Source organism: Malus sylvestris, chromosome 8 (assembly GCF_916048215.2).
Source record: "Malus sylvestris chromosome 8, drMalSylv7.2, whole genome shotgun sequence".
In the NCBI taxonomy this organism is placed as follows: Eukaryota; Viridiplantae; Streptophyta; class Magnoliopsida; order Rosales; family Rosaceae; genus Malus; species Malus sylvestris.
This window is the reverse complement of record NC_062267.1, coordinates 7,220,210-7,232,968: the sequence shown is the minus strand read 5'-3', so window position 1 is coordinate 7,232,968 and position 12,759 is coordinate 7,220,210. Positions and strand designations below refer to the sequence as shown.

The 12,759-nt window shown below is 34.5% G+C and overlaps 1 long non-coding RNA gene across 1 annotated transcript; it reads left to right on the top strand.

Moving 5' to 3' along the window:
* Nucleotides 1–9,419: 9,419 nt before the first annotated feature.
* On the top strand, nt 9,420–12,314 carry LOC126631142 (uncharacterized). Its single transcript, XR_007626253.1, has 4 exons — nt 9,420–9,636; nt 9,765–9,929; nt 10,032–10,093; nt 12,049–12,314. It is a non-coding gene; the product is annotated as an uncharacterized LOC126631142 (long non-coding RNA).
* Nucleotides 12,315–12,759: the final 445 nt, after the last annotated feature.

The following is a 12,759-nucleotide window of genomic DNA, read 5'->3' as shown; positions in this document are numbered from 1 at the left end:
GAGTCTTGCATTTTTAGGAGGGTGTATTCAATTGAGAATTTGAGAGATTTTAATGGATTTATAAATTCATGGATTTTTATGGAGTTTAATTGATTTGTAGAGATTCTATGTAAAATTTTGATTTAATTCCCTCGAAATCTCTTGGGGAGATGTGAGATTTGTGGATGCTCAAAATACACTACTAAATCTCTCCAATTCCCTCTAATTCCTCAACTTTCTCAAATTCTTTAAAATCAAATTCCAATTAAATACATATGGAATGTTATAAACTTCTTTAAAATTCTAATTGAATACACCCGGATTTCTAAGGATTTTCATAAACTATCTTAAAATCCTGATTGAATACACATTGAATTTCAGAGAATAACTTAAATTCATGATTGAATACCCCTAGATTCATTAAAAGAATTAAAATCCCTCAAAATCCTAATTGAATACACCTCCTTAATATTTTTATGTCCAGTGATTATTCAGTTGAGGCAGGAATCTTACTCCACACTCATATTTGACATTCAGTCGCATAATCAATTGCAATTTAAAAAGTGCATATCAAAATTTTAAATTAAATTTTGTAAACTAAATTATGTAGTTGTTGGTTATTGAATTATTATTGAAGTGTTGGTTAACGTATTTATTGTATTGTATAAATATCACCTCCTTATAAGAAGAATAGAAGCATTATTCTCAAAATCGACTAGCACCAACGCCTGTTTAATAAAAATAAATTAAATTTCAAAACCCTAATCCTATGTCGTGTTGCTCTGTTTGAGCGACCAGCCCAAAAAACGCAAAAAACAGCCGTTGCTTGATTCCTCTTGTCTTCGATCCTCTGCTTTGACTGAGCAGGTCTACTCGATTCGATCTCCAGGAATCGATTGTTTACCGCTCCAATGGTAGAGAAGTCCAACACCGATACCACCGAAATCCAGTCTTTCGTTGCCTCGGTTGTTGTTCTGTCAAACAACTCAATTTTAATATTAGAGTGTTGCAAGATGAACACAACTATGACCTATGAGCACTTCTCATTGAGATGCATATAGTCGGAAGTAGGGATAGGCAAAATACACATGAGTTTGATGGGTTTGGATAACGACGGTTACCCGTCTATTTAAAGTTCACGATTATGGTTATGGGTAACCTTTTAGACGAACAAACGGTTATGGGTATAACTGTATATCCTTGAAATTTAAATGGGTGGTTATAGGTATTAACCGTAGTTATAACGGATATTAATCAGTTATCGGTATTACCCGCGGTTATATTATGTATCCATTTACCCATTTAATTTAATAGGCCTAATCGGATAAATAGTTCCCGTGGTCATACGGTATGCGGAAGGTAGCCCCTGTGGTAAAAAGATTCAGATTTAAACCCTTGTGGTCTAAGTCTGTTAGGATTTATACCTAAAATTGAAACTTCCGTCATTCCTATGTTAGTATCATGCATGTGAGTGTCACATGTGAGGATAAGATGGTCATTTCATCCCCCATTTCATCGCTTCCATCTTGATTGATGCTGTTACTCCTTCTTCAAAGGTAACCGACAAGCGATGGAATGTGGAATCCAAAAAAGCAATAAGATTTGTTCTACTGCTATTAAACAACTAATTGGGTTTTTGCCTTCTAGTTTGCTTTGTTTGTTTCCTTTTTGTTGCCTTCTTCTCTTTCAAAACCCTACACATAAACCCCTATATATACCACTAAGAAGGAGACCGACTAGAAAAAAGAAAAAACTTTCAAGCATAATAAGGAGGAGACCGACTGGAAAAAAAGAGAAACCGACTGAAAAAAGGAAAAGCCTTTGAAGCATAATAAGGAGGAGACCGACTGGAAAAAAGAAAAAAACTTTCAAGCATAAAACTGCACATGGTGGATATGATTACGAACAAACCATTTTCAAAATAGAACAATCACCTAAAGTTATCAAGATTGCAACAATACCTGAGTATGTTGGTGCGCCGTCTCCCTCAATTCTTCGCTTAGCCATCGATGTGGCTTTTCAAACAGGAACCAAACCTTTGATTTCAATAAAAGAATTTTGTTCGTGCTTTAGAATTGGGAACGTCATGAGGGTTTTAGCTAAGCTATTGGCATGCTACTAACTATGAAATGACCATCTTATTCTCACATATGAGACTCACATGCATGCTACTAATGGAGGAATGACAGAAGTTTTAATATTGGATATAAATCCTAACAGACTTAGACCACAGGGGTTTAAATCATAATTTTTTTACCATAGGGGCTATGTTTCGAATACTTTATGACCACGGTGACCATTTATCCGATTATGCCTAATTTAATATATGTAAAATTTAAAAAAAAATTAAAAACCCTAAATTTTCAATCTTTCCGCCAGACTCAGAGTCTCAAATGCCTCGTCCCTCGCTGCCCTTTCCCCTCTCCAGATCTCACTCTCTATCTCAACATCAAGCCGAGCAGAGGACTTCAGCAGGGATTCCGAGTGGACCAGCACAGCTGATCAGAGCCCAGGTGAACACGGGTTTGTCTATGTCGTGTTTAGTTATTTTATTATTGCTTGATGCGGTGCGTTTTGATTCCCTGCCTGAAACGTGCAAACCCCATGAATATCATCAACTTGCTTTGATCAATTGCTTGTTTCCTCCTTAATTTAATTACATTTGAGTCAGTAAAGTTTAAGTATTTCAAGTGAGAATTTTCATAATTTGTGTATTTGTCAATGTTTAATGTTTAAGATACATTACTGCATGCTGGCATGAGTCAGTAGATGAGCTAGAATTTTATGTGAGAAGGGGCCTCATAACATGAAAAGTTGTAGTATATTGCACATTTGGAAAACCAATCAAATTTAGTACAAAGAACTAAAAACATTGTACAAACTCAAACACTTGAATACGAGTAAGAGTTAAGCATGAAAGATTTGAAAATATAACAGAAGGACTAAAGAAATGACAAAGAAAAGTTGATAGCAAAAGGAGGGGAAATGAAGTCTGCACTGAAATAAGAATGATGGAGTGAAAAACGGGGCATGTAAAAGGAAAAGAGAGTTTAGATTAAAAAGGGGCACACTTGAATTTAATAGTATTCCACTGATAAACAGCAGCAACAACAATATGTTATTGTATCAAGAAAAAAGGCAGAATGGGCCCATGACTATTCTGGTCCCTTTGTAGCTCCGCCTATGGCATGAGTGTAACCACATTGACTAGAATGGATGTGCTCCCTCGTTGCACCTGGATAAGCAAACTTGTTTAATGTCAGAAAACGAAAATTATGACAAATTTTCTTTTGTAATTTTCAAGTTGTTAAAAAAAAAAAAACATGTAGACGGGTGAAAAAAATGGGAAAATAGACAAAAAAAAATTGATAAATGGGTTCAAAAACGGGTAAACGGGTATGGTTATGGTTAAATGGGTAAACGGTTATGGTTAAATAGGTACACGGTTTTAAATGGGTACATGGTTATGGGTATGGTTAACTGTTTATAAACGGTTATGGGTATGAGTATAACTGTTTATGCAATTACTCAACAGGTAAACGGTTATACGAAACAGTTATGGGTAAATAACCACGGTTAACCTCCCACCATAACAGTTGTCCATCCCTAATCGGAAGAAAGAAGTTGCGATATTTTTGTGGCTCAAGTAAGGCTTCAGCCGAAGACAATCCTATGTACGATGATTGGTACTCTGAGGACCAGAAAGTCAAGAACTGGCTTCTATCCTACATGAAGCCAAAACTGATAAAGCAATATACTCGATTACCGACTGTAACTGACATTTGGAAAGCCTTGAAGGTTGCTTTATTTGATGAGAAGAATGAAATGCGAGTTTATACCTTGAGCATCTCACCTCCAACCAAATGGGAAGCCTGTGTCTACTTACTTTGGTGAAGTCACTGAAAATTTTCAGGAGTTAGATCACTACAGTAAGGTATCCATGAGTTGTGAAAAGGATATTAAGATTTATCAAGAATCATAGGAGCATCAATGAGTTCATCCTATCCTGGGAGGCCGTGATGATAAGTTTGAACAAGTTCGTGGTAAGGTTCTGCACAAATAACCAACCACGAGCCTTCAAGCATCCTATGCCTTTGTACGTCGCGAGTCAGACGGATGCTATAAAGGGCGAGGGGAAAAGAGGGAAGCGATGGTAGTTTGTAACCGTCCTTCCTCAGAACTGTCCAATTCATTTGGTTTAGGAGGTCGGCCTTATACCGATTCATCCAAATGCACTACGCATAGCAAGTGTGCCTATTGCAATCTTCTTGATCACTAAAAAGCCAAATGCTACGTGTTGGAAATTTTGAGTAGAATTTCATTGTCCCACATTGCTCACCACCATAAGGTTCCCTCACTTTATAAGACTTTGTCCCTTATAGAAAGTGATTAGAGTGATGGATCGTGGAGAATAAAATTAGGTTCATCCTTGGGATTGAGCTTTGGGATGTGATAATTAATTATAATTAATATATAATTAAACCCTTTAATTATATATTAATTATCAAAAGATGGGCCTTAGGCCTTTGGGCTCAGGCTTTAATAATTAAATACGTAAATTAATTATTTTCGGATTTAATTAATTATTTTAATTGATTATTTATTTATTTATTTTAATTAATTAATTATTTTTAATTAATTAATTAATTAATTATTGTTTTATCAACATACTCATCCTTTCAGATAAAGTCTGAAGTGTGAAAGAACGCAGAAAGAAAACACACATATGAGAAGATGTCTTCGAACACATACATCATTTCCTCATACCTGTTGCGAACATGCATAATCATATTATATATACATCCATCTGCATGGCATTTAGAACACAGAAAATCTAGATTATTCTTCTACAATCACAAATATCTTTTATGAGAGAACCACACAGAAATTCGTCAGAAGTCAAGTTTTCTGGTGCTGGAATTCTGACTTGATCGTTGAATCCTGGTGAATCAGACGTCCGTATAACTATAAGCACTGAGTAGGGATGAAATTTCTGTTTCAAGAATATTGCGGTACGCAAGCCTCGATCTTCAATATTTCTGTTAAATATTATCTCATTTTTCATACATAGTTTGCATTTTATTATTTATTAGCATATATAAATTTTCAAATATATATATTCAAGAAATCCTCAAATATTATTTGATATGTAGAAATCTTGGAGAGTCACTAGTAGAAAAATATGTTTGCGCGACGGAATCTCGCGCGACAAAGCAAATTGCGTCGCTCAAAGTATGTTTGCGCGACGCAAAACACAAAATGTCGCGCAAAAGGCCTTTGCGCGACCGCACTTTGCGCGACGAAGACTGGCGTCGCGCAAAACAGCTTTGCCCGACACACAAGTTCCTGCGTCGCGCAAAACAACTTTGCGCAACGGCATCCTTCGTCGCGCAAAGTTCCGTCGCGCAAGATCTTGGCGCCAAACAAAGAATGCTTTACCATTTTTTCTCCAACTTTGCGCGACGTTGATACAACTACGTCGTGCAAAGTCTTTTTTTTGGGGGGGGGGGTTCTTGCATTGCCTTTTTCTCTTGTGGTATCCACTTGTGTAAATGTTTTAAATTGATGATCGAATTAGTTCATTGTATTCATATAGGGTCAAAAAGTGTAGTTGTAAAAAATCATCAAAATCAGAGTTAAAATAACCGTTAAATCATGATTTTTCGTTTATGACCGTCGAAAAGTTTTGTCTCGTTACTTGATTTCTGAATGTTTGTTTTTTACGATTTTTGGCGTATCCGATCTCGAAGCATATACAAACAAGTTTGACGGTTGGATCGTTCAAACTAGTTTTGTACAATGCGTTTCCCATCAAAACGATAGATTCATTAACATTTGGAATTTATTAATACTTTCATCAACTATAGCATAAGATTTTGTGGTATAAACTTGTGTAAATATTTTAAATTGACAATCGAATCAGTTCGTTGTAATCATATAGGGTCAATGAGTGTAGCTGTAAAAAATCATCAAAATCGGAATTAATATAACCGTTAAATCATGATTTTTCGTTTACAATCGTCAAAAAGTTTTGTCACATTACTTGATCTCTTAATGTTTGTTTTTTTTGCGATTTTTGGTGTATGTGATCTCAAAGTATATACAAACAAGTTTGACGGTTGGATTGTTGAAACTAATTTCATACAATGTGGTTCCCATCAAAATCAATGATATATGTATTTACTAAGTACATTTTCATTTATTTATTTTGTACTCATAAGCAAAAGGGTAAAAAAAAAAAATTTAAAAAAAAGACCTTGCACGACGTAGGTACAAGGTATCCACTTGTGTAAATGTTTTAAATTGATGATCGAATTAGTTCATTGTATTCATATAGGGTCAAAGTGTGCAGTTGTAAAAAATCATCAAAATCAGAGTTACAATAACCGTTAAATCATGATTTTTCGTTTATGACCGTCGAAAAGTTTTGTCTCGTTACTTGATCTCTGAATGTTTGTTTTTTACGATTTTTGGTGTATCCGATCTCGAAGCATATACAAACAAGTTTGACGGTTGGATCGTTCAAACTAGTTTTGTACAATGCGTTTCCCATCAAAACGATAGATTCATTAACATTTGGAATTTATTAATACTTTCATCAACTATAGCATAAGATTTTGTGGTATAGACTTGTGTAAATATTTTAAATTGACGATCGAATCAGTTCGTTGTATTCATATAGGGTCAATGAGTGTAGCTGTAAAAGATCATTAAAATCGGAATTAATATAACCGTTAAATCGTGATTTTTCGTTTACAATCGTCAAAAAGTTTTGTCCCATTACTTGATCTCTGAATGTTTGTTTTTTTGCGATTTTTGGTGTATGTGATCTCAAAGTATATACAAACAAGTTTGACGGTTGGATTGTTGAAACTAATTTCATACAATGTGTTTCCCATCAAAATCAATGATATATGTATTTACTAAGAACATTTTCATTTATTTATTTTGTACTCATAAGCAAAAGGGTAAAAAAAAAATTTAAAAAAAAAAGACCTTGCGCGACGTAGGTACAACGACGTCGCGCAAAGCCATTTTGCACGACGCAGTGGCACATACGTCGTGCAAAGTCTTTTTTTTTTTTTTTTTTTTTTTTGGGGGTTCTTGCATTGCCTTTTTCTTTTGTGGTATCCACTTTTGTAAATGTTTTAAATTGATAATCGAATTAGTTCATTGTATTCATATAGGGTCAAAGAATGTAGCTGTAAAAAATCATCAAAATCAGAGTTAAAATAACCGTTAAATCGTGATTTTTCGTTCATAACTGTCGAAAAGTTTTGTCTCGTACTTGATCTCTGAATGTTTGTTTTTTACAATTTTTTGGCGCATGCGATCTCGAAGTATATACAAACAAGTTTGACGGTTGGATCGTTCAAACTAGTTTTGTACAATGCGTTTCCCATCAAAACGATAGATTCATTAACATTTGGAATTTATTAATACTTTTATCAACTATAGCATAAGATTTTGTGGTATCCACTTGTGTAAATATTTTAAATTGACGATCGAATCAGTTCGTTGTATTCATATAGGGTCAATGAGTGTAGCTGTAAAAAATCATCAAAATCGGAATTAATATAACCGTTAAATCGTGATTTTTCGTTTACAATCGTAAAAAAGTTTTGTCTCATTACTTTATCTCTGAATGTTTGTTTTTTTCAATTTTCGGCGTATGCGATCTAGATGCATATACAAACAAGTTTGACGGTTGGATCGTTGAAACTAGTTTTGTACAATGTGTATCCCTTCAAAACAATAGATTCTCTAACACTCAGAATTTATTTATACTTTCATTAAGTATAATATAATATTTTGTGGTATCCACTTGTGTAAATATTTTAAATTGACGATCGAATTAGTTTATTGTATTCATATAGGATCAAGGAGTGTATCTGTAAAAAATCATCAATATCGGAGTTAAAATAACCGTTAAATCGTGATTTTTCGTTTATAACCGGCGAAAACGATTGTCTCGTTACTTCATATCTGAATGTTTGTTTTTTGTGATTTTTGGCCTATGCGATCTCGAAACATATACAAACAAGTTTGACGGTTGGATCGTTGAAACTAATTTCATACAATGCGTTTCCCATCAAAATCAATGATATATGTATTTACTAAGTACATTTTCATTTATTTATTTTGTACTCATAAGCAAAAGGGTAAAAAAAAAATTTAAACAAAAAAATGACCTTGCGCGACGTAGGTACAACGACGTCGCGCAAAGCCATTTTGCACGACGCAGTGGCACCTACGTCGTGCAAAGTCTTTTTTTTTTTTTTTGGGTTCTTGCATTGCCTTCTTCTTTTGTGGTATCCACTGGTGTAAATGTTTTAAATTGATGATCGAATTAGTTCATTGTATTCATATAGGGTTAAAGAGTGTAGTTGTAAAAAATCATCAAAATCAGAGTTAAAATAACCGTTAAATAGTGATTTTTCGTTTATAACCGTAAAAAAGTTTTGTTCCGTACTTGATCTTTGAATGTTTGTTTTTTTCAATTTTTGGCGTATGCCATCTCGATGCATATACAAACAAGTTTGACGGTTGGATCGTTGAAACTAGTTTTGTACAATGTGTATCCCTTCAAAACAATAGATTCACTAACACTTGGAATTTATTTATACTTTCATTAAGTATAACATAAGATTTTGTGGTATGCACTTGTGTAAATATTTTAAATTGACGATCGAATTAGTTTATTGTATTCATATAGGATCAAGGAATGTATTTGTAAAAAATCATCAATATCGGAGTTAAAATAATCGTTAAATCGTGATTTTTCGTTTATAGCCGTCGAAAGTGTTTGTCTCGTTACTTCATATCTGAATGTTTGTTTTTTGCGATTTTTGGCGTATGCGATCTTGAAGCATATACAAACAAGTTTGATGGTTGGATCGTTGAAATTAGTTTTGTAAAATGCGTACCCCATCAAAACAATAGATTCACTAACACTTACGAGTTTATTTATATTTTCATTAAGTATAACATAAGATTTTGTGGTATCTACTAGTGTAAATATTTTAAATTGACGATCGAGTTCATTCATTGTATTCACATAGGGTCAAGGAGTGTAACTGTAAAAAATCATCAAATTCGGAGTTAAAATAACTGTTAAATTGTGATTTTTCATTTATAACCGTCGAAATGTTTTGTCTTGTTACTTGAGCTCTGAATGTTTTTTTTTTTTGCGATTTTTAGTGTATGCAATCTTAAAGGATATACAAACAAGTTTGATGGTTGGATCGTTGAAATTAGTTTTGTAGAATTTTATAATAATTTTTAAAATATATATGTATAACTTGCGCGACGCCTAAATGGGTCGTTCCGCAAAAACACTTTGCGCGACGTCGAAATGTATACCTGCGTCGTGCAATGTTAAAAATTTGGCGGTAGTTTTGTAAAAATTAGGCGCTTTGTTTTTATTTTCCGAAATTTGGTCTCACACGGTCTCTCACATCTCGCGTAGCAGCCTGAGCCCTGAGCCTTGAGCCTCCTCTCTCTCTCTCTTTCTTCAATCACTCTCTCAAACTCTCTGTCTCTCATTCCCAACACCATCTCTCGATTTCTCTCTATTTCTGCCTTCATCCAAAAAAATTTCACACACCTCCACCTCGGCCAAGCTCGCGCCCCCGTCAATTTCGATGTCCTCTTCAGGTTCGCACATTCAATCTCATTATTTGCATATTTAATTTAATGATTGTGGTTAGATCCATGGTTGAAAAGGATGGGTCTGCAAAGGGAATTGTTTTCAGCCAGTTCACATCGTTCTTGGATATTTCAAGGTTCGAATACACCTAGATGAACAAGTCCAACGACAACGATTGGTTCCGAATCTCCGCCGCCAATCCCAAGGGTACACGATGGACTGGCAAGTGCTGGTACGTCTACAACCTCCTCAAGTACGAGTTCGATCTCCAGTTCAATATCCTCATCACCTACCCCAAAAGGTCGGCCTTATTTTGATTTTACGATTTTCCCTCTTCCCTCATTTTTGTTTTCTTATTGTAATTCAAGTCCGTTAATTTATGGGTAATTTTGGATTGGTTCAGATGTATAGAGGGGGGAAGATCTGCTTGACAGTGCATTTCAAGCCGCTTTGGGCCAAGAACTGGTGATTTTTCTATCTTGCTGTCTTTAATTTGTTGTATGTGTCGAATTATTGTGAATTTTTTATCTGTTTGGTCACTGAGAAATTATAAGAAATGGAAGGAAAGTTGTTTTTCTTTTTTTTTTTAATTTTTTGTTGGGAAATTTGTAATATTTGGTTTACTTGAGATTTCGAAATCAGCTGTGAACTCGGCTCTTAATTTGCTTTAGAAGATATGACATAACAGAACAATAAAAACTCAAATGTTGTTGTAACTGACAAAGAAAACCCGAAATTTGTTTGGCTTTTTTATTATTTGCTTCGAGCAGAAAATTAGGATGCATGGTTTGTATATTTCAATATGTTAGTCTTCTGTTTCTGAAATCAATTTATGTATTTAGATTAAGTATCTTTGCCTCTGTGAAAGGAATTTCTTTTCGCATAACATGACTTACCTTGCATTTTCCTTGTGGAAGAATTATGCTTGTATTCTTTTCTGTGGATGAAAAATAATTTGTGCAAAACTTACGCAACGCATTTTCTTTTTCCTTAATTTGAATTGTAGTGAGAAACATCCGTCTGTGGAACTTTTGTTTTTCATGGCATTCATATGGTAATTGATGACCATGAAAGTGTTAGTCTCCCTTTAATCTCCAACAAGGAACGTGCTCTAATCTCTTCTGGAAAGCATTAATGCAAACAAACAACGTGCTCATTTGTTTAATTAAACATGTTTGGAGTTATCGGCTAGTAGTACTTATGATCTTTCTCATGTTATACAGTCCAAGTTTGGTATGGCACATGCACTTTGTTTGGGTCTTGCACCATGGCTTGCTGCATTCATGCTTATAAGAATAGCACATGGTTTTTCTTTTTTATATGAAGTTTATGAAAAGAGGATTGTGGCTGAAGCTGGATGCTTCACAGTATCGTAAGAAATAATGTTTTAGCATAAATTTTCTACGGTTTTGCATCTCAGTTATTAATATTAGAACAGAAAAAAAATTTGGGCTTCCAATTGCTGGTTTTAACTAGTTAAAGGTCAAGAATCATATAGTTTTGTTGCCTAATGACCAATTTTAGATATCTTCAAATTTGCACCGTCTCCAACGACCCTTCTCAGTTAATATTTGACATACATATGCACATATACACCATACAGAGGGACATAGTCCAACTCTTAGAAACTTTGTTCGAGTATTAAGCTCTAGTGATAAGCCACAGGATATAGTTTCCATAGCATAATCAAATTTTCGAGGTTTTGATTTAGAGGCAATATATGCATCAACGTTAAGGCTTATGTGATCAGTTAATATCATCGAACGTTAAGGCTTATGTGATCAGTTAGTATCTTTGAATGTTGAGGCTTTTGTGATCAGTTAATTTCTTTGAATTTCATCATATCTTGATTATTCTAAGCCTTCTTTAGTTGAATACTTGAATAAGATATGTGGATTAAACTTTGAAGGTTGACATTTTCTAGAGGGACTTCATCCTTGATCCTTATTAACTGAGAAAGGATAAGGTGAAGGGTGCTAACCTCATGTGGCTTTACCCACATTTGTCTGTCATACCATCCACTCTCTTCGTAAGGTATAACTGCTGATAGTAACCTATTTACTTGCTTTAAAGATTCTACAATGAGAGACGTTCTACTAAACAAATATTAAGCATGAAAATTTCTTGAATGTGCTTGTTTTTCTTTCTTATTGCTTACAATACTACTGTTTAATGTCTCAATATGAAATTTCAAGCCTTGCATTTGTTTTCATGCAATTCATACATACCGGGGAACCTGTAGTAATATATGTTCTCTGGTATTCGGGGCTGGTAGAATTGAATCCATGGCTGTTTATCAAGTTCATAATCTATCATGTGTTTATCTTTTCTCAAAGGATCCCCCTTAATATAATTTTTCAAGAGTTATACCTATACAAGTACAAATTTTTTTCTTGATCCATATGCTTATGTCTGTGCAGATAGAGAGAGGCAACAATTGATGAGGCTCAAGCATTAGGGGCAGTAGTTCGTTCTCAAGGTCCTTTGTTTGGAGGTGTTAAAAAAATTTGAAGGCTTCAAGTGACAATGTCCTTATTTGTTGGTCTCTGGATAGTTTGATATTTCTTTGTATATCTTATCGTTTTATTGTTTATTTTAGAAGATTACTTGTTTTTTTCTTTTTTGTTCAGACATCTTGTATGTACATTTTCATATATGTTATAATTAAATACTTTTGGTTGGTTAATTAATTATTGTTTAGAATTTAATTACAATATTTATAAAAAATTAAAAAAAAATATATATTTTTGACCAAAACAAAAAAAAGGGTTTGCGCGACGCATGTCCTACGTCGCGCAATATTTATCACAAATTACAAATTTTTACCAAAACAAAAAACAAGGGTTTGCGCGACGCACGTCCTTCGTCGTGCAAAGTCACTTTGCGCGACATAGGACGTGCGTCGTTCAAAGTGACTTTGCACGACGTAGGACGTGCGTCGCGCAAAGCCACTTTGCGCAACGCATGTTACTTGTTCGTCGCGCAAACCCTAGCGTCACTGCCTTGGCGCGACGGTTATGCGCGACGAAGGTTGCGTCGCGCAAACCTTTAGGCAACGATTTTTTACAGTGTGATCCGTGCCACAACAAACGACGTGCTGCATTGGGATGAACCAAATATTGTTTTATATT